At 34.3% G+C, this 24,563-nt stretch overlaps 6 long non-coding RNA genes and 1 other non-coding gene across 16 annotated transcripts; 2 read left to right on the top strand and 5 right to left on the bottom strand.

Moving 5' to 3' along the window:
• Positions 1 to 1,727: 1,727 nt before the first annotated feature.
• On the bottom strand, positions 1,728 to 2,590 carry LOC113296947. The gene is made up of 3 exons (XR_003333213.1): positions 2,338 to 2,590; positions 2,089 to 2,148; positions 1,728 to 1,868 (listed from the first exon to the last, which is right to left on the bottom strand). It is a non-coding gene; the product is annotated as an uncharacterized LOC113296947 (long non-coding RNA).
• A 392-nt stretch (positions 2,591 to 2,982) lies between these two features.
• On the bottom strand, positions 2,983 to 3,055 carry TRNAE-CUC. Its single transcript has one exon. It is a non-coding gene; the product is annotated as a tRNA-Glu (tRNA).
• A 422-nt stretch (positions 3,056 to 3,477) lies between these two features.
• On the bottom strand, positions 3,478 to 5,262 carry LOC113293857. The gene is made up of 3 exons (XR_003332620.1): positions 4,901 to 5,262; positions 4,161 to 4,247; positions 3,478 to 3,539 (listed from the first exon to the last, which is right to left on the bottom strand). It is a non-coding gene; the product is annotated as an uncharacterized LOC113293857 (long non-coding RNA).
• A 1,983-nt stretch (positions 5,263 to 7,245) lies between these two features.
• On the bottom strand, positions 7,246 to 8,477 carry LOC113293331. Its single transcript, XR_003332224.1, has 4 exons — positions 8,360 to 8,477; positions 8,021 to 8,126; positions 7,738 to 7,802; positions 7,246 to 7,627 (listed from the first exon to the last, which is right to left on the bottom strand). It is a non-coding gene; the product is annotated as an uncharacterized LOC113293331 (long non-coding RNA).
• Positions 8,478 to 8,736: 259 nt separating this feature from the next.
• LOC113293330 lies at positions 8,737 to 11,068 on the top strand. 2 transcript variants are annotated; one of them, XR_003332223.1, is made up of 4 exons: positions 8,737 to 8,762; positions 8,865 to 8,979; positions 9,376 to 9,480; positions 10,815 to 11,068. It is a non-coding gene; the product is annotated as an uncharacterized LOC113293330 (long non-coding RNA). The 2 variants fall into 2 exon arrangements; XR_003332222.1 differs by having other exon boundaries at positions 10,802 to 11,068.
• Positions 11,069 to 15,318: 4,250 nt separating this feature from the next.
• Positions 15,319 to 17,185, bottom strand: LOC113293758. The gene is made up of 4 exons (XR_003332534.1): positions 16,998 to 17,185; positions 16,163 to 16,236; positions 15,654 to 15,771; positions 15,319 to 15,388 (listed from the first exon to the last, which is right to left on the bottom strand). It is a non-coding gene; the product is annotated as an uncharacterized LOC113293758 (long non-coding RNA).
• A 152-nt stretch (positions 17,186 to 17,337) lies between these two features.
• LOC113299505 lies at positions 17,338 to 23,831 on the top strand. Of its 9 annotated transcripts, none has more exons than XR_003335085.1 (9): positions 17,338 to 18,388; positions 18,806 to 18,886; positions 19,765 to 20,287; positions 20,438 to 20,534; positions 20,633 to 21,160; positions 21,616 to 21,727; positions 22,125 to 22,918; positions 23,238 to 23,391; positions 23,466 to 23,831. It is a non-coding gene; the product is annotated as an uncharacterized LOC113299505 (long non-coding RNA). The 9 variants fall into 9 exon arrangements; XR_003335079.1 differs by having other exon boundaries at positions 17,339 to 18,388; positions 19,765 to 19,997; positions 20,181 to 20,287; positions 22,125 to 23,391; XR_003335081.1 differs by having other exon boundaries at positions 17,339 to 18,388; positions 20,633 to 20,763; positions 20,877 to 21,160; positions 22,125 to 23,391.
• The last annotated feature ends 732 nt before the right edge of the window (positions 23,832 to 24,563 follow it).

Genomic DNA, 24,563 nt, shown 5'->3' with positions numbered 1-24,563 from the left:
GTTAAAAAAACCCACATACCCTGATTAGATAAGATCAAAATAAAAGATCTCAACAAACATTTGATAACATTAAAAACTAAACTAAAATAGAGAGAATCAGGAATTAAAGAAACAGATCAAAGAAGAACATGGTTGAGGATTACCTAGAGAATACTTGTTGTTTATTATTTTGAGTAAAAATCGAACCTGCAGAACAAAACACAAACGAAAATAGTTGGAATAAAAAAAACAATCAAAATAAAACATACAATGAACGAAAAATAAATAGATCATTAGAGAATAGGGTTTGGGTTTGAGAACAGAGAGAGGAGAGGAGGCGGTAAAAGAAAAAATAGTCACAAGTAACAGAATCTCCATTGTCATGCTTCCCACTTTAAGCTTCTTATCTAACAAAATAGAAATGTGATCAGATAACCCTGAAATTCTGCTTAGCGATTAATGGTTCCTAAATTCAAATTTCATTGGTGGTGATATCTCATACAAAAGTCCGTTGCTAGCTGAATTTTTAGAATTGTTGGCCGGAGTTCACACCAACTGGGTCCATCCACTGAGCATGGCTAGTCTTCTATGCATGACTGTCATTAGGCAAGTCATCCGTGGTATCAACTGGCACAATTTCCTAGTGAGTGCAGTGGGAGGTACAGAAAGGATAAGGACATGTTGGTGTTTTGGGAGACTCTGAATACAGAATGGATAGGTGTAACCTGTTTCTTCGTATTTACCGTGTGATCTCAAAGTTGCTTTCTAAATTCATGATAGAATGCGGTCTGAATCATGTATTTGTCTTTCTCCTGGTTTTAAAATAAGGAATAACTCAAGTGTACTATACTTAATATACACATCGAACAATGCATGTCTTTCGGAGTTTTTTGTTATCTCTCCAAGCAGCTGCACATCATAGACAGTGGCCCTCATCAATTCTGGATCACACTTTCAAGAGCAGCAAATATGGTGGAACCATTGATATCTATACCTTACTGTAGCATGTACCTATGATTTAGTGAAAGTAACAAAGAATGGTTCAAAGGATGCATTATTAGCATCCGTGGAATAGAAATGACGAACGCGAAACTGGTCAAAGGAACATGAAGTTTACCTAGGTACAATTTTTTCAACTTTGATTTCGCATTTAAACACCAATACTCACTTCAGTGCCCATTATTTTCTTACTACACTCTCAGCATGGCAGGTAGTACCATCCCAGAGGATTCGGGTGGGTAGCGCCTTGTGTGCAATGAGATTGAGTTCCTGATTACATAAATAAATCCAAGGAATAACAGTTAGATGATTATTAAGCAAATATGAAGCAGTGATTTTGTACTCTAAGAAGAGGTAGATGGCAAATCACAATGCAAATTTGATCGATTTACACAGAAGGAGCTCGGAATAACCCAAACTGAAAGTGAAGATATAAATTGGGTCTAAAATGTTAGCCTTTTACATTTCCTGACACAAAAATGATTTAATAAAAAATATGTTACCACTATATGCAATATTTAAGACGAACAGAAAAGATCGAGCAAATGAAACATGCTTAAGAACATCTCATACAAACTGTACATCGTTACTTCTATCCCATAATATTACTCTCTCTAAAAATAGCATTAGTATGACCTGGACATCAGAAAAACCAAGTCACAAAATCTTGACGTTATATCACTGTTAGACCTTGACCAATATATAAAGAACATAAAATGAAATCAATAAAATAGTAATACATACATTTAGCCATTTAGGTAATTATGTAATACTATATAGGAGGAAAAGAACACAATCGATAGATACATTTCCCAAACTTTGTAATTAACTTGATCCAACATCGTAATTAACTGGACCTTGAGAATATCCCTGAAGATGGCAAAACATATCTGTTGCATAGACGAAGTCGGTTCAGTTAACCTTCATTAAGATTAAGAAATTTGCTAGACAAAGCAACCCTACCAAGCAATGACGACAAAATATATTATTGAAGGAATTTGAAGACGCATGAAAACTCTTGTCCAAACAAAGCAATAAGATAAAAACAATCCAGTATCATGAGAAAATAGGCTGTCATAATATCAGTCTTTTCTATGCGAACTCTCCCACCTGAATTTAAAATGAAGCAGCCTTCAGAATAGTCGACAGTCCCTGTGTTAATCCATGCTCCTGAAAAGCTCTCGTGTCAAAGTCTATATGGCAAAAAAAACTTTGATACATATACTGTGTGCACAATGACAGAAATGGAGATAACAAAATTATTAATTATTCACAGACCTGATTCTCACCAAACGCAACATGCTAGAATTGTATAAAGCATTAATCATGTTTAAAATTTTATTAGAATTTAGCCACTACCTATTATCAATTTTTCCACCAGCTCTTTTTCACAAACTACCATCACCATGCACTACCTTTTCCACCATCCCCTGCAAACTCCTACATCACTTGCAAGTGTGCAACATCACAACGTGAGGAACACCATTGAATTTCAGCACCTTCAGCCACTTATGGATTAGCACCAGCAGCTTGGTTAATGCAATGGTTTGATTTCAGGTAGTTTGAATGCCAGCTTCAGAACACAACACCACCACATCTTTCTGATCCTGCCCTCCTCCTAGAGCACAAAGCAAAAACACTGAAAAAAGTCAACAAACTAAAATATTGCAAAACACTTTTTTCAAGGACCAATGGTACTGCATTTTAGGAACTCCAGCACCACCAATACCTACTTGAATCCTATTAGAAGATTTTTAGCTGAAAAATCTGTTGGTGCTTACTTCCAAGTTCCAAGCATTGAGAAATGCTAATCCTGCATCTAAAGGTTCCTAGGTTATAGTTTGTCAACAATTTGGCTCATAGTAAAACTGCTGCAATAGATGATTAAACAACCCCTGCACAACTTGGCATGAAAACCATCATATATGCTTTTCCAGAATTTCAAGCTATGAAGATGTTATTGACTTGTAGAAGGCAGTGATTAGTTAATCCACCAAACATTAACGCCATCTGTAGGAGTCGAACCCACAACTACATGGTTGAGAACCATGTGCTCTTCCATTTGAGCTAAGACGGCAGATACCGTTTCCAATTTAAGTGGAATTTAATATATATGATATAAAGTAGATTGAGCATCTGGTCGTAAACATTTACTATCTTCAGATCCTAGTTTAGACTTGATGATGGCCATTTGCACACCTACCTAATAGCGAATGAATAAATATTACAAATAGAAAATAAGACTGAAACACACCTGTTGTCCAAACTAATTTCCAAGATGTAAACCCTTTTACATGAAAATGAATTCGAAGGCATTAATAGCTACTGGTTGTTCTTATCTCTTTTCAGTCGCATGATACTACTGGAAATCTTAAATAGTGCCAACAAAAAATTATTAATATCATTCATAACAACGATGGTAGAATTTCCACATGAAATGCTATCAATATTACCTTTGACTCGCTTCCCATCACTCGAAAAGAGTATCGACATCATACAAGTTTGTAAGATCTTTCTCCTCAAACACCGGTGGCTGGAAAACTTTCTTGAGCCATGATTCGCTGCAATGGCCAATGACTATTAGCTCTAAAAACCCACTTATATATAATATCATGTGCTCTATAAGAATCATTATACAACCTAGACTATAGACTATAGATGCACAAATACACATATTAGTATGTCTTAAACAATTATGTTACTAACAGTCTCATGGTAAGGAAACAAAAATCTCAATGTCCATATAAAGCCTTTTCATAACCTGAAGATGAGAACATTGGCCATATCCATATTTATTTCTTGTTTAATTAAGAAGCTAGCATTCCTTATCAAGTTGTCTGCAATAACCAACGTAGAATTTAGAGACACCACGAAAGAACATGAAAACATGTGAACAACGTTTTAAGCCAGTTAGACATGTTTGAATATTTTCAAGAGGCCCAAAATTAGCGAAGCATTTCTAAAATAGACTAAACATTAATTGGATCCCTAAAACAGTGCCACACTTTCATTAGAAGGACCAAGGAAGTGCAAAGAGACATCTGTTCAACATTTGTGTAGGTTAGTAAAGACAGAAACTAAATCTATATGTATGGCTTGACATTAGCAACTAAAGATACTTGTGACAGTTGCAAACCAAGTTATAGCACGTTTAAGCCTTCACAACCTGATAAGTTACATACCATGTTGAGTTCAGTAAGTCTCACACCACCCAAAAGTTCTTTTCATTTCAAATTTTCTCACGGGAGATAATTCAGATGATATAGTCCCTGCAGAAGCGAACTCGATATCAGTTTTTTACTAAAGAAAATTGTAGGCACATCCATGTTTCTCTTCACTAACATTTAGTAACTTCCTTCATTGTACTTCAGCTGCTTAGCATAGGCGACAGTCCTGTCTATCCTATCCCGATCACCTTGAGTTCAGTAAGTCTCACACCACCCAAAAAGTTCTTTTCATTTCAAATTCTGTCATGGGAGAAAATTCAGATGCTATAGTCCCTGCAGAAGCGAACTCGATATCAGTTTTTTACCAAAGAAAATTGTAGGCACATCCCTGTTTCTCTTCACTGACATTTAGGGAGGCCATATCATGAAGATCACCAGCTGAAGTAAACAAAAAATATGTCAGCTTAGTTGTTCTTCTGACGATCAGATAGGGAAATATAACATGCGTGCTAGGAAAATTTGAAATTGAACAATAAAACCAAGTTTTTACGAACCCTAACACACTGAATATAACATGATAGAGAAATATAACATGCGTGCTAGGAAAATTTGGAATTGAACAATAAAACCAAGTTTTTACGAACCCTAACACACTGAGTATGGAGGAATGAACAACATTAAAGGTCCCTTTAAATGTGAAGGAATGAACAATGTTTAAGGGATAACTATGAAGTCAATGGAAGAGTACAGACTACCTTGACACTTCTTCAAAAAGGGAGCATACTTCTGCCACCATAGGATAATAGCAATCTTTAATTTGGAACCCTATCAAAAAGAAAGTAAATCACCTGCACTATCAAAAAGAAAGTAAATCACCTGCACTATCAAAAAAGAAAGTAAATCAGTAACAAAAATAGAACATGTATGCAAAAACAAAATTAGACAAAATAAGTTAACTTAAAAAATCAGAGGGAACCCGGAACCAGCCTATTTTTAATCACAAATATCACAAAGTCTCTAAACAATAACCGCAATAATAAAAAAGTACCTATATTCCACAGTTCTGCTCCTATTCTAACCCCTTCTATCAAAAAGATGTGGTAACCCTAATCAAAGATTGAAAGTCGAACAGAGAAGAAAAGAAGAGAAAAATAGATTAGATTCGTTATTATTCCTGGAAATCAGAAATCACAGTAGACAGAAAACCTAATTATTAATCAAATTGTATACACATAAATCTAACACTCCAATTGTAGGTTCCTGCTAACCTTATCTAACTCTCAAGGTTACACAAAATACGAAAAAGGATTATCTCATCCTTTGGTTGGACAGATCTATTAGCTGCAGTTTACCGCCCACATATATATACGATTCATTGTAAGGTATGGGAACATCAAAGGAAACCAATTTAAAATCATCACTGACCAATTCCTCCCTTCTAGTTTTCGAAACTAAAGCGTTTAATGGCAAATCCTGTAGCTTCGCAATTCATATAATGATAAGTACATAATTGCTATGATTGTTAAGGACCTATTGATACTGTACTCCTAATTACCCAAATATATATATAAAGCAAAGAAGATGGAGAGAAATTAAATTCATACTTGGTTGAGAATTCTTGTTTGCATACCTGTTAACAAATCAATAAAATAGTGAGTCAGAATAGATGCGTAAGAAAGATATCAAAAGTGAACTGGGAAATGGAAAAAACTATACTTCTTTCAAATAAATTAGTACAATATGCTTGTGTTTTAATGTTATTAAATAGGAAGTAAAACCATGTCTATATTACATGGGTTCGCCTGTAAGTTCAATCATCCACAGCCTGCTGCTGTTGGAGCTCTGCCACATGTAGCTGGAAATGGCTCTTTTGGATCCATAGGCTCATCAGTAGTGCCACCATCATCAGGTTTACCATATCTTGGTGCACTTCCAGCATGGTCTTTAGCAAAAACTCCATAATTATCTGGTCCTCGGTTCTTAACTGCACCACATGCTGGAATACTTACAATGTCATGTCAGTAGCTAATCTCTTAGAATTAGAATTAAAACAAAATATTGATTTCGACATCCTAGTGCTCTGTCGCCAGGGCTTGAGCCCCTATTTCTTCAGTTCTCAAGTATATGAAGCCTTTCAGAACTAAAAAGAATTTGGTCAACAGTAGATATTTGCTGTTGTTACTTTTTTTTCCTCTCGAGACTAACCCTTACCTGCGAAATCAAAAAGCAAAGAAAGATCAAGTTAAGAAATTACCTTTGCTGACCGGGGTAAAAGATCATTATAAACAGACGGCTTCGCTACAGCTTATGGTGAACAACTCCCAACAATTTCAATTAATGCCGGTTTCTTGAGACTGAAATAAAATTTCGGTTTCTTGAGACTGAAACAAAATTTATCCGTATTGACATCTCTGACTATTCCTGGTGCGAAAACTAAATTAACCTAAACAATTTTTCCAAAATATGTAATAAAGCAAAATAAGTTGAGTTAGTGTAAAATCTTTGATCATAACCATCCACTATTAGCCATGATATTAATTAGGGGTGACCTTGTACATACCTTTGCTAAGTTCCTGCAACCTGAATTGCAATGCAATTAACCCACAATATATCAGTTCCTGTATTAACCTGTACATCGAATGGCTATTTTTCAGAACCTAATTCCAGTCTCATGAATTATATATATCCTTAAAATCAAACCTACAAAAGCCAAAATTCAAACATCACAGCTACCAAACCACCTAACTTTTTTTTGATCGGTACCAAACCGACTAACATAAAAGGGAATCTTTGCCGAAACCACATTCAACTGATAATAGAACCCTAGAAATTTGAATTGAAAAAAGCTAGAATTACCTGATGGTGTAACGATCTATATGACCTTAACTGTGGTTTAACATAGGAGATGTAACGCTCTGTCTCCATCTGTTGCTAAGCAATCAAACCGAAATTTTTCTTAGTAAATTGTATTGAGCTTGTATTGTGAAAGAGGTAAAAATAAAAGTAATATAAATAGAAGCTGACGTCATTATAATCAGCAAAATATAGGTTCCACAGAGGTTAAATACCTTCTCTAATTTTTTTAATGATACCATTGGCATCTAGTAATTACACCATTGAAGGTCTCAGCTGAACAAAGCATGGAAGATACATTGGCCAATGCCTGCCGCGAACATGCCCTAGTAGACCAAGAGTAGAGCATAGAAATCTGCAGAACATTAAGTGTCAGTTGAGTCAATACAGTTAGATTAGGGACTATGTAGAACTCAAAAAAAAATCAAAATGCAACAGTCACAAACAAAAGGCTTTTACTACTAAAAATACTTATCCATCACAGGATTATAAAAATTGTCTACCTCTCACATGTTCCTCCAAGTTCAGGTAGATCAGGATTAAAGTTAATCCTGGTAGCATTCGTGATTCATAGACAATAATGAGACTGGACTAATAAGTATTGTCTACCCAACTCCCTAACATGATGTCTGGCATACATCGCAAAGGAAAGAAAATGACATTAGGTTTTTCTCACGCTATCAAAGCCAGAAAAGAATATGCAAATAGAATAAATAGGGAGAAGAATATGCAAGAATACTTTTGTACGCAGACATGACTTGGTTTGCGCTCGAAACAGACTTCGTGATTCAACATCAATTCCTCCTATGGATAAGATAAGAGGGTGAGGGAGAAATCAAACAAAACAATTAGATTTCCCAGGTAACAGAGAGCCAGGAAACAAACCAAAATCATTGTCATTAACTAATCAACCCTAACTTTGAACTTAATTTACAAAATCAATCAAACCCTAATTTATATCAACTGATAATTAACCTATGATATATGAACCAAAACTGGAATTAAACCTAAACAAAATTTACCTAATTTATAATAGCAGCTCCTCGAATAGCACTAATGGTTGTAACACCTGCCTTCAAGAAAAGAACCGCGAACTCGAGACAACACTTTGTGATTCAACATCAACCCCTGTGATGAAATAATATAAACAATCAAAACAAAAGAAACCAAAATGATATTTGGAATTTCTGATTCAATTCAAGAAAACCCTAACTTAAGATTTCAACTTCCAAAAAAAACTAAAATTGAACCCTATAGAATTCTCTATTATTCAATTAAGAACAAACCCATCACTAATTACTCAGTTTATAATTCAATTCAAGAGTCAATTGACAAATCCTAATTTATGTATTCTGATTTACCTTCCCATGAGTTTGAGTCGACCAAAACAATCAGCACAACCATCATCATCCCTTTCTTAAGCTTTATTCGTATCCCTCGATCTCAAAACTGCTATCGATTCCAAACCCTAACTCTATCTCAAAACACCGCAGCTGTTTCATTCGATTATGATTAACCTAAATAGCAGAAGAAGAAAAAACGCAGCTGTTTTGTTCGATTATGAAGAAAAACGCTTCGAGCAAGCTTCCTGGCCGTCCAAGTCATAGCTCAATCCGGTCAATCCCGACCACCGTATCAGGGTCGCCGTCAAATCCTGTCCGTCTAATGACTCTCACATCTTAGAGTCAAAGACCACCTTTTTTTATTATGGGTTTATCTTTTCAGATTAATAATTGAGCTTGGATACTGAAGTGTTTGGTAGAGGTATCTGAATAATCTTGATTCTTTGTTCATCAATTTTCTCGGATTTATATTTTACATTAATTTTGATTTGGATTAGTGGTTGTTTATTTTGATTTGGATTAGTGGTTGTTTGCAGCAGTGACCTGGATGTATAATGGCTTCATGATAATGGAGTTTGGTTTGTAGCGAGATTATTGTTGTTTGAACCAATCTTTATGCATCAAATGAATCTTATGAGGTATTGTTCTTTTAACTGATTTGTGAAATTGATTTTAAACTAGGTAAAAAGATTGTTTTGTCTAACCATCATTCTTTTCCTCTCCTTATCTCTAAAATTCTAGATGGTGAAGCCTATGCTATAGATGCTTATGATGATGACTAATCAACTTCTTCAGAATCATAAGACACTTTCCTTCGGTTCTATATTCTACTGACTTTAAGATTTTCATGCTGTTTTGCTTAAATTTAATAGAAATTCGGTGGGTTTTTGCTAAATTGCTGAGTTTGTGATTTTACAGGAAAAGAACAAGGAAATATTTTAGTACTGCAATTCTTAAATGTAGGAGTTTGTCGTACTTCTTTGAATGTATTCGTTGTTGTAACTCTAATGCAATTGTTTGGGTGCTCTTTTTAGGCATGTAAATTGAAATTCGGAGATTTTAAAGGAGCATCATTGGACACAGAGTTCGCCATGCGCGACGGGAAGGATGATGTCAAAATTTTGTTTCTTTAAGGACAGGTTGGTACCACTCCCAATAACACAAAATTCTTAGCTGAAATAGCAAGCATCCAGGGCTTTACATAACACAGTAGAAATCGCTCCACGTCATGACACTTATATTTGGTGGTTTAACACAATTAGTACCAAACTGATTTTAGTTTTAGTACAATCATATTTACAATTGGAGTTTAAATGACACTTGAAGTTCTCATCATTGATATTCTTCTCCTCAACTGCAAGTGGTATATCAACCGTATTGTCTAGGCCTTGAGGTTCATATCAAATGCCCATATGTTTTCTTTTGCTACTTTACCCTGCATTCCTACTTTACATATTTGATAGAATTGTAATTTAAGGAGTAATTGTTTGTTGAATTATCAGGCATACATGGCATTTAATGATGTGACGCTGTTGTGGATACCTGATATATCATCCATTAACTAGTACAGCAGAACCTTACCTCCACTAAATTCTTTCCAGAACCCTACTTCTTCTGAAACTCTTTCAGTGTACTTACAGCAAACAAAAAAAAAAACTAGAGAGGAAACCTTAAACCCTATAGAAGAAAAATGTACAGGTTAGCTTCAAAAGTTGCTTCGTCAATCATATCTTTGGATCGAAATAAAGCTCCTTTAAACTGATAAATTGCTTCGAACTTTTCATGGGATTTGGTGGATGGTCATAATTGTTTTCGTGGAAAAAGTTAAAGGGAGACAGTGTAGATCATAAAGCTGCTTCTCCTCTATTACTATGCCTGGTCTCATCGCATTAACCTTAATAGAAGCAAAGACTGTGATATTGTGTTAGATGTTCTCATATTTCACCATATGCTTTCATACTAATTCCAGTGAACATCGCATTTCAAATAGAAATTTACTGTTTTGATTTTACTTTTTTCACTCATAGTATATTTATTAGTATGAATAACAACTTAATCTATTTGATGCTTCTTTTTTCTTTTTAAATTCTTGCAGAAACTAGCAACAACTAGGATTTGAATAAACTATTGGTATAAAATATTGCAGAAATACGTGTTCAAATGGCGAGCTTCAAAACACCCGCACACAATGATGAAGTTACTCGAGTTACAGATAGCCGGTTATGGAATTATTCCTTGATATGGATTAATTCCATAACTGGAATTAATTTAAGTTCATTGATATGGTTTTCTACTGTAGTAGGTATGCCACATATCATTTCAATAAGAAAAATAAATAAAACTATTAGACGACGCCTTTGTATGTATTTTATTTTTCTCTTTAATCCATTGACATTGCCCATGCTTGATTGAAATGTTCAAAGAATTGACTAGCAAGAGAAATGATTAAAGTTTTTGCAGGTTTTTCTTGCAGGTTTTTTCCGGGTAAAGTCAAGTCCGATAGATTCTCGGCCAAGATTATATCTTGGGGTTTTCCATACATGCTTTTATTCAGTGTCGTCTAATATCTGCGTGAATTGTTCTCCTATCAGGGATCTTCCTGCATATTTTCCCATGATGTAACTCCCTTGAAGAAATCCAAGGTACAATTATTTCAGGCTTCTACGAAATACCTTTTAAGCAATCACTGTCTTGATTATAGTTTTTCAGTTCCCGTTTTCAATTAAATTTGTAGAGAGTATGAAAAGGTCCTTCAGTTCCTTTTTTTTGATGGTATTAATTTAAATTTCTATTTTGAACTCTCTTTATGTTATTGATTGAATTAGTATAATATCTGAAGGAGCCTTGAAAGGGTATTCATCCGCATAGTTAACTCAGGAAAGCTATCTTTCATTACACAAAAAAATCATCTATCGTGTTTTGATATCCGACCCTAATCATCCCCTTTTGTCTCGGTGTTATTTTGACACAAAAAAATCCCATATTTATTAAAAGAAATTAGGTTGAGCTTTAATTCATCTCTTCAAAGCAAAGAGATGATGAGTAAAGATGGATGTATCCTTTTACTCTTCCAGAAGAAAGAAATCCTCTGTTATTCTTTTTGCTCTTTGTGCTCTAGGTTTCTAGCCGTTAAAAATTTGTTACGGAAGGAATGTGAACCCTAGGTTTTAAATGTCAATATTATCAAGAATAAGATGGGGTGGGGGAGTGATGGAGATTTTCCGATCAGGTATTTTGATTTCTTCTTCCATATTCTTTCTAAATTTGTGGGATTTTAAATCTTGAATTTTACGTATGGATTTTGAATAATTATTAATATGAAATATGAATTGGGGTTTTGTTTATGTTACTGATGGTACAACTCTGGGGGCTTTGTGTTACCAAACATTGATTGTCCCTCACATCACTTGAGAATGAATCTATGAATGTTGTTGATAGTTAAGTCCATATTATACCTGCATATTTGTATTCAGCAGCGATGATTCACTTGAATAAACCTATATGAAATTATTGAAAATCCAATAAATTTAAGTAAAACATTATTGAATTTGCTTACCTCTATAATGATATCCCCTATGAGTATTTATCTCACCACCAGCTAATGAATCTTGATCATGTGTATATTGTATAATCTCTAATAATCTCTAAATTGTGTGTGTATATTTTTGAACCCGGGCAGTGATTGTAGTGAGGTGTGAAGAAGTTTACGTGCTTATTGTTCTAAAATTTAAATCTTTATTCATAAATGCACGCGAAGTACCCACACGACTCTTATTTTGTGGTGAAGCAATTCTGGAGTTAATGAATATCAAAGAAGTTACTTTTTTTTAAAGCTCAACACTCCTGATTGGGTCTTTAATACCTTGCTGTCTTGCCACAACTTGCACATATCCTTGATACTCTATACTTTCTACCCTCCACATCCAAGAAGTATTTTCGCCAGGAAGATGAGGCGTTTTTCACTGTGAATGACACATATATAGGTAAATATCCATATAATCTATTTTCTTCCTAACGATGTAATTGCTAATAGTGAAATGTTGAGGGGAGTTCTCTTTGTAACTTCTCTGCAATGATTCCCAAGTTATCTGCCATGTATCATTTTCTTACATAATCTATGGATGAGCATGGTAATATGGTGTTCTCTTTGTGCTTTTCTGCATGTATTTAGGACTTGCTTCTTATGTTTTCGCAAAAAAATCAAACATTCTAGGCGTGTATCTGAATCACTTGAATACGGAATAGTTGGGTCAATTAAGGAATTATATTAACAAAGGAGAGTGTTTTCATAGAAATCTATTCCCATTCGAAAGGTCTTAAGTTGACATAATAATCTGCGAATTTGTGAGTTTATATGATGTTCTGTTTAGAGGAGTGAAATTGGATGCTCCTTCAGAAGAATCATTTCTGGATTGGATGAATACTCACTTTGTATAGCATCTATATTTGGTATGATTAATTGTAAAAGCTTATTTGTGGCTTTCATGATTCTATCTCTTTTGTCCTGTCTAAAGAGTTCCTTACAAACTCCAAATGTTGAGTACACACGTAGATGCTGCAATCCTCAGCTTAGATTGGTTTTGACTCTTTTCGTGATTGGTTGCTTGCAACTTTTTTGGGTCTGTTTTGTTCTGTATAGGATTTTTTTGGGTCTGTTTTGTTTTGTATAGATTTATTGAATGAATGTTTGACAAGTTTTTAGGCTCCTAACTTTTTGTCCCTTTGTTTTCGAGTTTGCGCTCCATCTTTTGTTCTGAAGTACTGTAATTAACTTGGACTTTTGATATTTTTTTTGATGAGTGCATTTGTTATTTGTTGTTTCTATTATATCAACGACTCACCCATCTCTGTTACTATTTTCTTTGTAGGTTCAGTCTGGCTTTAAATATCTTGAAAATTAATCATCTATATATGGCTTGCAACTACCAGTCTAGGTAAGGTGTTAGTTTTCTCTTATTATCACTGATTTTCATTTTACTTTAAGTTTGCATGTTCTTATTAAAGTTTTAACATGGAAGGCTCCCTACTACAGTTGTAAGACTTTACTTTTATTTCATACCTCTGAGAATTGATATTATTTGGGTCATTTAAACAGATAATCTGTCTGCCCTCGATGAAGTTTGTTGCATCTATTTTACTGTCATGGGTTATGCACAATAAGTGGATACAAGGTTTTCCCTTAGGGAAAATTATGCTCAGGCCCCACCCATGGGTAACCCATAATATGAGACCCTTAATTAAAAGAAGTTTAAATCTAGGTCCCGAATTATTAAAATATCTTGATACCCTTATGTATATTGTCAAGTCCATAATTAAATAAAATTTAAATATAGGCCCGAAATTATTAAATCTAGGCCCGAAATTATTAAAGTACATTGCGAATGTGTAAATAGAAGTTACACATGCATATGGCAAGTGTAACCAAAAGTTACACATCCTTGTGACATGTGTAATGCAAAGTTACACTTGTATATATACGCAGAAAATAGACATAAAAAAGAAAACACAAAAAAAAAAATACATGTATTACTTTAATATTCATTTACAACAATTTTTTAGCATGTGTAACTAGAATTTACACACATCTGTCTAGTGTAATTGAGAGTTACATATGTGTCTATCTAGTGTAATTGAGAGTTATACATGCATCTGACTTGTGTAATCAACGTCAACTCCAGTTCCAGCGAGATCATTACCACGTTTAAGCAATTAGCTTTTATGAAGTTATCTGAAACCTGAAATATAACAACAAGCAATCAGTATTTATAAGATCAAAATGAACAGTACATACAACAATGTATATTCAGTTTCACAAGCATCTGACTAGAGTAACTAGTAGTTACACATGCATCTGAATTGTGTAACTGAGAGTTACACATGCATATAACATGTGTAACTAGGAGATACACATGCATATGGCTTATGTAACTAGGAGTTACACCTGCATATGGAATATGCCATTTATCATGAACTTGCAAGCCTAAGTTACCTAAATCAAAGTATGTGTAAGTAAAGGTTACACATCTAATTAGCATGTGTAACTAGAAATTACACATCTATTTAACTTGTGTAACTAGAAGTTACACATCTAATTAGCATGTGTAACGGAAATTTACACATCTATTTAGCTTGTGTAACTAAAAATTACACATCCATACCAAAACACCACCACTAAGACAAGCAGAATGTAAAGTAGATCCAACTTACAATGTCTAACACAGCTCTAACATCCATACCAAACCTCTCAGCTTCATACCAAAACACCACCACTAACTCCAAATACAAATTATCTTCCAAATCTGATCAAGTACCACCACTGCCTCCTCATCCTCCTCCAAAACCTGCACCTCCACCATCAACACCACCACAAGTGTTGATTTTCCTGTAAAAGAAACATAAAAATATCAGCCAAACTAATCATTGTATACACAAACTAGTCTAGATGCAAAAGCAATACTGCCAGCCTCCAAAAGTCATAAAACAAGCATGTATAATCAACTAACTAAACAAGCATGTGTAAGTCCCAACATCTACAGATGTTTTAACAATCAGATTTCATCTTATCATCTACAGATACAAGTCAATAACTGAATCCATTGTAATCATGAGAGTTCATCGTTTTTAGATGATTGGATTCAACTAGTATTACCAAGAAATTGAACCTAAAACAACAACATCAACAGTAATAACAACAATCTAAACGTACCTAGATTCAAAATTCATTGATTCCAGAAAAATTATATTTTTCTGCTCTGACCTGAATAGAACAACCAAAACAAGAATCAAAACCTAATCAAACTAAATAAGAAAATAGAACTACTAAATGAGTCAATCATATTGAATCAAAACAAAAACGTTACCTGAAGTAGCTAATACCAGCAGATTAATGAGGATAATCGGGCATACCTGTATGAATTGAACATATCAACATCACCTTGGAGATCAAAAGCCCATGTTTCATGGTCCCCATATTTCATAAGGTTATTGCCAACCCACTGGGAAAGTGATTTGAAGAACCCAAGCTCCATCATGTAATCTACAAGCCACCTGAGTTTTAGAAACATAATATGACATGTTAGATAGTTGATCTACTAACGTCAATTCTCTTACGAAGGTATGATTTTCCATGAAAGAAGAAAACACTTCCAAATGTGTTGTTCACTGGCAGTTCATGAACTCCAAAAGTCGTCCACCTTTACAGTGGATCCATATATATGGTAGTGTAGTTGAATGTATATATCAACTTCCCAATTGCACAAATGAAAACTGTAGTATACATAAGTACAACAAAATGAAGGAGAATAACTCTTACTTTCTTGATGGGATTTCTGAGGGTAAACTTTGCAAGGTCTGGAAAACCTTCTCAACTTCTCCATCACTCTCTTCAGGATTTACATCTCCAGGTACAGATTCCAGTACCCAAAGTTGTTCTACATCAAGGAAGTGTAGAAAACTTCATTACATGGAAGGATGGACATACTGGGTTTATTAGCAATTGAAAGAAGTAAAGATCTCAAAAAAGGTTTTGTGTGTCCTTCTTCACATTTTGTAACAATTTTGTTTAGTAAAAACTGAGAATATGTAAATAAACATACTAAATGCCAGATCCAAATACTTCATCTACATTTTGTATCCTTAAATTACAAAAATTAAACAACATCAATAAAACCAAACAACAAAAGCAATTCATCAAACATTTAGAACTCAAAAACAGAATTTTCAGATGTTGGTGATACCGAATCTCCAGATGAAAATTATTACTATTAACAGCTTCTTCATTAGTTGTTTCCAAAGCAAAAGAAGAATCAGATTTTGAATCACCTGTGAATGACGATTAGTTGTTATCTTCTTTATTTCTGTTGTTGTTGAAGATCTTCATAGTTCCATTGTTGAACCTGCACAATAAGTAAGTCCTAAGGTTTAAAACATCATTACATACATGAAAAACAACAAAGAAGAGGAAATCCCAACTTAAAAAAACCTTGGAAAAAATGAAAGGGATGAAACAATAACTAATTAGATTATAGAAGACTTCTGACTTGAATGGAGACTGAGAAGAGATGATGAAACCTTAACTTGAGATTCACAAGCTTTAATTTCAGATTCAAAATAAAATTGAAATAATATTTGACTGATTCGAATTCATAGATTATTTGATGCTCAACTATTTTATCTATTGAATCAAATCCATTCAAATCTCTAAATAACTACATCATAACCAGGATGAACTCCAAAAATGCACCAAAATTCCAAAACACCGAGAATAAAATTTCGATTTATCATCGTTTCTAACAGATCTTCTTCTTCTAATAACAAACACGCAGATGATTTACTATCATTCTTCCAGATCTAAAAAAGCAAATGAAATCAATGAAAGAAATATAAACCTAGAAACTTTATATGAATCTTCAAACAGAAAACTAAATTAGAACGAAATCTCTGCAGAAAAAATGAAATCAGATTACGAAATCAACCGATTGAATTGAAATTTTTCCTGTTCGATTTGATTTTCTACGAGAATCTTCATATTCAGTTCCTGCTGATGAATTTTTATTGAATCTCCGAAGAATAATTGATGTTGATTTCGAATTTATGTTTAGATAATCAGGATCTTTTTTTGTAAAGGTCAGATCTAAGTTATAAAATAATTACTCACTGGAAATTTCGATTAGAAATCGTGTTCTCGGCCTGTTTCTTCGTCTGAGAGAGAGAGCAAACCCTGAAACTTTTTTCTCTGCAACCTGCAACCGAGCGAGAGAGATGAGAGAGAAAGAAAATGAAGAAATGAATGGATCTTATGATTTTTCTCTTGTATATATTGAAAAGGGTAAATTTGACATTATGAAAATGTCACTTTATTATCAAGCCCTAAAAATTAAAGTTCTGGACCTAGAAATATCAAAATGTGAAAGAATGGAGTTGACAATGAAAGATCCATTTTGTTGGGTTTCTATGTGTTGAACCCATATAGTATTTTTCACTTTCCCTTATGCAGTGAATGCATAATAGTCAGTTCTTAAGAGTGAAATGTCCTCTTTTTTCATATCGAGGAAAAGGAAAAGTTCTTCTGCGTCCGCCATCTCTTCCGTTCTTATGAATTCTCTCTGAAACCTCATGCAATTTTTCATCAACACTATTTCTCTGAGGAATTCCATTGAAGCAAAGCTATTGGGATGATAGTGCTGATACTTTAGGTTTCTTTTCGTAAAGAGAAGTTGTAAATCCATAACAAGAAATTCGATCTCTATTAACCTAAAATTGTTGCTTTTTCTTTGGTACTGCAACAACAACACTAAATTATTCCCGTGAATTATATCAATTTGGAAAGAAATTATGCTTTTTGCCGTAAAGTTATGGCGGAGAAAACGAAGAGAGACTCAAATTGTAGGGCTATCTTTTTTGAAAACATGGCTACAGCAGCAATCGATGATTCTGGGTTGTCGATATATCCCTATGGTTCCTGGCTGTTTGAATTCAACGCGTAAAATAGCCTTTTCACCTGTCTATTTTTTTTTTTGATACAAGAACGATGTTCCGACGAATTTTCACCTGTTCCTCTCCGATCAAATTTTGCTTTTACGCAGGAACCTTGAATTGCTTTACAAAAAAAAAAAAAGGAACCTTGATTTTTTGATTGTCTGTCTCTTTTATTTTGATTCATCCTTACTTCCCTGATGTTTTTAATTAAGGTTTGTTGATTTTTATTCAGATTTTAAACCAGGCCAAAATAAAACGATTAGTTAGTGAAATTTATTAGCTTTAGTAATTTTTTTGGTTTGGAGACTGATAGATTAATGGGAAGCTTATCTTCTTTATCTTATCTAGATTCTAGCAGCTTTCTCGCATAACTCTTCTCAGATTTGTATTTGATTAGGCTTTTTGATTATTTTTCTGGTGTGGTTTGGTTAGGGTTTTTAGTTTTTGATGTTGTTTTCTTCACTACCTTGGTTAGAGAACATGAATAGGAGCTCTCTCTCCATCTCGCAAAAAGTTTTTGATTAGGTTACTCGGCAACAAAGTTTTAAATTCTTGAACCACCCTCTTCAGGTAATTGTGAAATTTTGATTTTGAATATCCTTTATAACTCACAATGGAGTATAATACAATGGTTGTTTTTGTTTTGTACATTTAGAATTGTGTAACAGATCCCGATTAACCTAATATCCAAAACATTATGTTACTACACTCTGATATTCTTCCAGATACATATTTTTCTAGATACACATTAACTTGGACCTTTGTTATGTCCGACAAGGGAAACCCTTGAAGTATTAAGATTCCCCTTTTTCAACTACTAAGTTTAATATCATTCTTGAACTTCTGAACTCTTAAATCTCTCCATGTTAGTGCATATTTAACTGTTAAAGCATAAAATTAACTACAAGAATGTATATCTATTTTTGTCTGTCAAACATCTCCATGTTTTCTACTACTGAAGTGTTTTTGTTTCCTTTTATTCCGTAGGAATTCAATGAAGATTTTGTCTCTTTTGGGTTTCTCAATTAGCTTATGAGTGAATTGCAGTACTGGAATAATGACAAGCAGGTATTACTATAATTGTATAGTATTGGCATTTATATGGTTTGAGGCTGTGTTTATTTTTCCGTGCACTCGATTCTCAATTCTTCCTATACACGTTGGGGACTATGCAGCTGTATGGGACTCGAACAAAAACCACCACAAGATTTAGATTTGTAACCAACTGCCTCATTATTTTCTTCGATATACTAAAAATATCATTAGACTTTGAGTCAACTGCCTAGGTGTCTTGGATCGTTTATTTTCGTATGTCATTTATTAGGATCTACTGTTCAAATAAATTGAATATTTTGAAAGAGAATTCGTAGTTGCTTGAACTGTCAGAACATTTGGTGGTCTTTGTTTTCATGATATTTGTAAATGGATAGGTTACCAGAATTCTGTGACGGCCCCTTCTGCTAATGCTAGCAAACACGAACCCAATTCAACACTGTTAGAACATTTAGGACCATAATCACACTCTGGCTTCGAAGTAACATTTTTGGTACCAAAACCAATAAAAGTTATCATGGTTTATTCTTTTAAGTATTTGGTATAGAATCCAAGTAAAAAAGTTGAATAACAAGGCACCAATTTACATGGCATAGCTGAAGAGTTTCAATATCATTGTCTTTGGGGTCGCATGGAAGTGAAACCTAATGGGTTTTTCTATCTCTTTAGTCAGTATTTCACATTGAAAATGTGACAGTATAACTTCGTGGAACTAAACGAAATACCAAAGACAAGCATACCATACCAAGTATGGTGCACGAATTGATAGATTAATTAAAAAACCATTAAAACAGGCAGAATGATACAGAACGTTTGCCTGTATCAAGAGGTCTCCTTCCCATGGGACATCTGCCCTGTGAAGGAAGCTAATAATTGATTTGTTTCTATTACAGGTTCCCTACCCTAAAATGATATTCAATGAATTTGTGCAAGAGCGCTGTCTCCAAAAGTCCGGTAAGAACCTGAACAAATTATCTTTGTGGACTCTCTCCTCTTCACAGACCGACCTAAGAATAATATAACAAGGAATCCAGTAGTCGCATCCGGCAATGTAATTACCAACATTGGGTTGGATGGAGCCTGCAGATTCAACAGTTGACACTTTTGGTTCAATGTCCATTCCAACGTAACCTCATTACTGAACCATTCTTTGCCTTTTTACTTTCTTATATTCGTCGACCTACACATTTGGCATTAACTGTATGTATCTGCTGTTGTATACATATCCATTCATGCTTAAAATTTTACGTCGTACTATCTAGAAGAATTTTATGGACCGTCTGATGATGATGACGACATGGATACACAGAGTATTGTAAACCAGAAAGCTGATCTAGACCTATCTGGCTAGGAATAAGCAAGTCTCATTAAAACTGCACTGGTTAGGCAATAAGCAGGACTCATTAAAACTGCAGTGTAAGCTTCTTCGATGTTGAAATAATTAGATATCTTCTCCTAAACTATATATATATATATATATATATATATATATATATATATATATATATATATATATATATATGGTACTTATTGTTACTGAAAAGGTTATGTTGCATCTGTAAGCAGAATACGCACCTTTGTTCCATCTACTTATGATGGAACAGCGTGTCCAAAAATCAGCTGTCTCCTACATTGCTAAGAAGTCAACCTTATATGAAATGTGGTAAGCATGAATTCCACAAATCTTGGACAAATAGTCATTTACATACTCTTTAAGTCACTGATCTCCTTCATTATGTTGTTGTTGATGTTATTGTTAAGATGTGGCAGATAGCTATTGAGTGGTGCAGAGCAGATTCGTTGGAGATATCACACTTTGCCTTACAAATGTTGACCTATGAAGTGTATGCAACAATCAGTGAATATGCGAAAAATCAATGAACCACTGAACTGTACAATGCCCTTGATCACTTTTAGCTAAGTTACTTGATTTTTCATTTTCTTTTATCTCGCTGTCGCTGAATAGGATATATCTATATATTATATACGACGTTTCCGATTTCAGGTTCATGCTTGGTGAAAAAGCATATAACATGCTTGGCGAAAAGGCATAGATGGTAGTTAGGAATATGATTACCAGAAAGTAAGGGAATTCAAAACACATGGGTGATGGTGGGTTTAGGACCCTCTCTAGAGAATATGGTTCCTGGGATTGGGATTCCCTTCCCACCATCCAAATATGTTGTACGTGATCACACCTAGAAGATTTACACAAGGCCTTGAAGCTTTATGAAGAAGAACATGTAGCAGCTGGATCCTAAACAATTTTTTTTTTGCAAACACTTAGAGGTAATTCTGATGGCAAGAAAAACCTTTAAATCTGGCCACTCAACTTATTCAAATCTTCATCTGCTTTCAAACTACATAACCTTTAAATATGGAGTGGGTCATATTCTTTGTTATTTGCGGCTGTTCGATGCAAGTTTGTTTTTTTACATAGTTTCTGGATCCTTTTCCTCATCTTTCAGAGCACTTTAAACACGGAAAAGGGTTCTATGTTTTTTTTTTTAAATTCTGTTTGATTTTTCAAATTTAGACTTGTATTATTGTTTATGTAACTGTGTATATTGCAACAATCTCTGATTGGGTGTATGGCGCATCGACTTATCTATTGTACGAGATTGCTGAATTTGGTGATTTATGTTATGTGAAATTAAAGTTTTTCAACTGCTCTGATTTCCCATTCATTGTTGAAAAGCTGTAATCATCTCTTCATACTAAACTTAATTTGGTATATATCTCAGCACCCGATGTAGCTTATTTGGGACGTCTCGCAGCTGATTTATGGGCGATGGACGAAGTGATTTTTCCTCCAAACATATTCATATTCGATTGGATTCTTATCTTGGAATTTAAGTAAGTTGTTAAGCTGATTATGTTTTTGTTTCAAAGATTTGAATATCAATTTTTTAAAAAACTATTTTAAGTTGTTTTACAATCTGGTGATTGAATTGACAGACCCTTGCTATAATAACGTTAACCAACTATATGCCTTCTTTGCTGCCTAGATCCAAAAGGGAAACGTTCTTAATTATAACTTGATACCAAAATAAAATAGATATAAATAGTTTGTTGCGTTTGTATGATAGTTTTAATAACTTTCTCCAAACGCATTGCATATGTATCTGAAATGTGGGTGGCGCACTGTGCAAGAAACCAAAATGCACTTCTCCTTTAATTTTCAATTTTTTTTTGTTTCTCTCTGAATTGGATTTCTTATGTTTTTCTTTCTTCATTATTTGGAATTTTGTAGGGGTTCAGATGTATTCTGGAGAACACCACAACCCTGAGTATTTTATGAAATGGTATCTGCTGTCTTAGCTCAAACGGAAGAGCACGTGGTTCTCAACCATGTAGTTGTGGTCGACTCCTACAGATGGCATTATATGTGAGTAGGCAGCGCTGTATACTGCCAATGGTTTCGTTATTTGATTCTCTCGGAGTGGGACTCCAACATAAGATTTGGATGAATAATAAACTCTTGGCTATGCTCTTGAGGTTTTGTTCTCTCGGAGTGGGACTCCAACATAACATATGGATGAATAATAAACTCTTGGCTATACTCTTTAGGTTTTGTTCTTGAAGAAGCACGATTCTGCCGTCAGCGCATATTCAACCAGATGAAGTTTTGTTACAAAGTTCTTCATTTAATTCTGATAGGTGCACTTTGGTTTCATTCAGTTTTTGAAGGGATAGCCAATGGAATTGCAGGTATTCTACTAACCGTTGCAATATGCAACTGGACAAGACGTTCACCTACTTAGAAACGATCCTGGGCTTGATTGAGGGTGGAGAGTGGTTCTACATGGTACATAAGAAATGCACTAAAAAAGTTGATTATGATGATGAGTCTTCCTACAGCAAGTGCAAAAAAGATTTTGAAGAAGTGCCATGGCAATTGTAATCCACAAATTAAACCTAGCCGCAAGGGATGCCACATCAACTGCGGTATTTACTGTGATGGGAGAGACTGCAGAAAAAAACGGCGGAAAGTAGATTAGATGCACTGCTGATGAACATGTTAATTACAAGGTACACTGCAGCGAGGTATGCACAAATTAACATGGATAATTGTTATGATTGAATGGATGTTGTAAGGTGGAATCATGTTCACCAAGTTATATTGTCTAATTGGAGGTCAACTAAGCAGAGCAGACAGAAAGTTGATTTAACAAGATCAAGATGAAACTCTTATTTTCAAATTGGTCATTAGGGAGTGCAGTATAACCAACCAATCTGGCAAATTCACAGTTCTAAAATTTTTCGAAGTCAGATAATTTTGAATCGAAAGATTCAGATTCGGTTGCAGATAACAAGGTACAACATTAATTAGGTACGGTATGATACGGATTTGTCCTGTCTACAGGATCCAGACGCAGAAAATGTTGTGCCACCTATCAAGGAGAAAGAGGAAAAAGTTAAGAGAGTAAGGAAGAGGAAACCAACAATCAAAGTTGGAGTAACAGCATGAAAGCACCAAGGACACCAGTCAAAACCGGTCAAAGCCGGATAACTATCAGGTAACAGTGTGCTGAGGATTACAATTGTTTTGTGCAACAATTTGTGGGTTAATCTTGGATGATTCCATGTGCAGGGAGACGGGCTTCTAGATATCATCCTCAAGAATCTTCCAAATAAGAGATAAAGATAGTTGATCCATGAATATTCGATCTTTCTGTTTGCCAAGCTCGACCTTGCGGGGGAGAAACCAAGGCCTTCGGACTGCAAATTTAAATTACCTCAGGGAGTTGTAAATTACCATTGGACCAAGTGTTGTTCTATGTATACTTTTAACCTAGGAATCTACGATGGCGTAGGACTGAGTGTGCACAAAAATTCAAAATAGGCTAAATACATTTGGTGAATAAGAATCTTAAATTTCTATGTATACTTTTAACCTACAAAAATTGATGATTTTTCTAAGCTTAAACCGTTATATGCTTCTTAGAATTCTTGATTACTTAAAATGTGAAATTAAGCTTAGAAATTGCCACCAAGATTGCTGGGAGTCCAAAGGTGCAGGCAGGCGGTGATTGAGTTGGTACATTAATTGTCTTTTAAGTACTTCAATCATGGTTGCAATATTCTTCTCATCATAAAAAGGTTTGCTAGATAAACAATCTTATATGGTTTTGGATTTTAGATCAGAGAATTTCGTCTTGGCTTTTATATCAGAAAATTTCTTCTTCTCTTAATAATCTTACATTCTAAATCACATTCTACTAGATGATTTCCATTATCTTAGTTATACCGGTCAGATTGTTGGGTGCTATTTCTTTTCTGAGGCAATTTTGGACAATCATTCATCAACTAAGTTGAGTTCTTTTAGTAAGCAAACACACTTAGTCATGGTCCTGGTGGGATTTTACTTGCCATAAATAAAAGATAACATGCAAAGATAAGATCTTGGACTGAGTTGTATGTAATGAAATTTGTAGTTGGATACATTTTTTGTTACCTTAAGTTTCATTATTCTTGAGTTTAATCTTTATTTGAATGCAAGTAGTATACTTGACATGATTTAATAACTTGAATATATAAATAAAAGGTAACATGCATAGTTAGGGATTGAGCGGGGTTGTATATAGTGATACATTTTTTTGTTATTTATGAGTTGAATTTTTATTTGAATATATATATATATATAATATACTTTTTTTTATGGGATATATAATATACTTGGTTTTCACTA

The sequence above is a fragment of the Papaver somniferum genome, chromosome 7 (genome assembly GCF_003573695.1).
Source record: "Papaver somniferum cultivar HN1 chromosome 7, ASM357369v1, whole genome shotgun sequence".
Taxonomy (NCBI): domain Eukaryota; kingdom Viridiplantae; phylum Streptophyta; class Magnoliopsida; order Ranunculales; family Papaveraceae; genus Papaver; species Papaver somniferum.
This window is presented reverse-complemented; position numbering and strand designations above follow the sequence as displayed.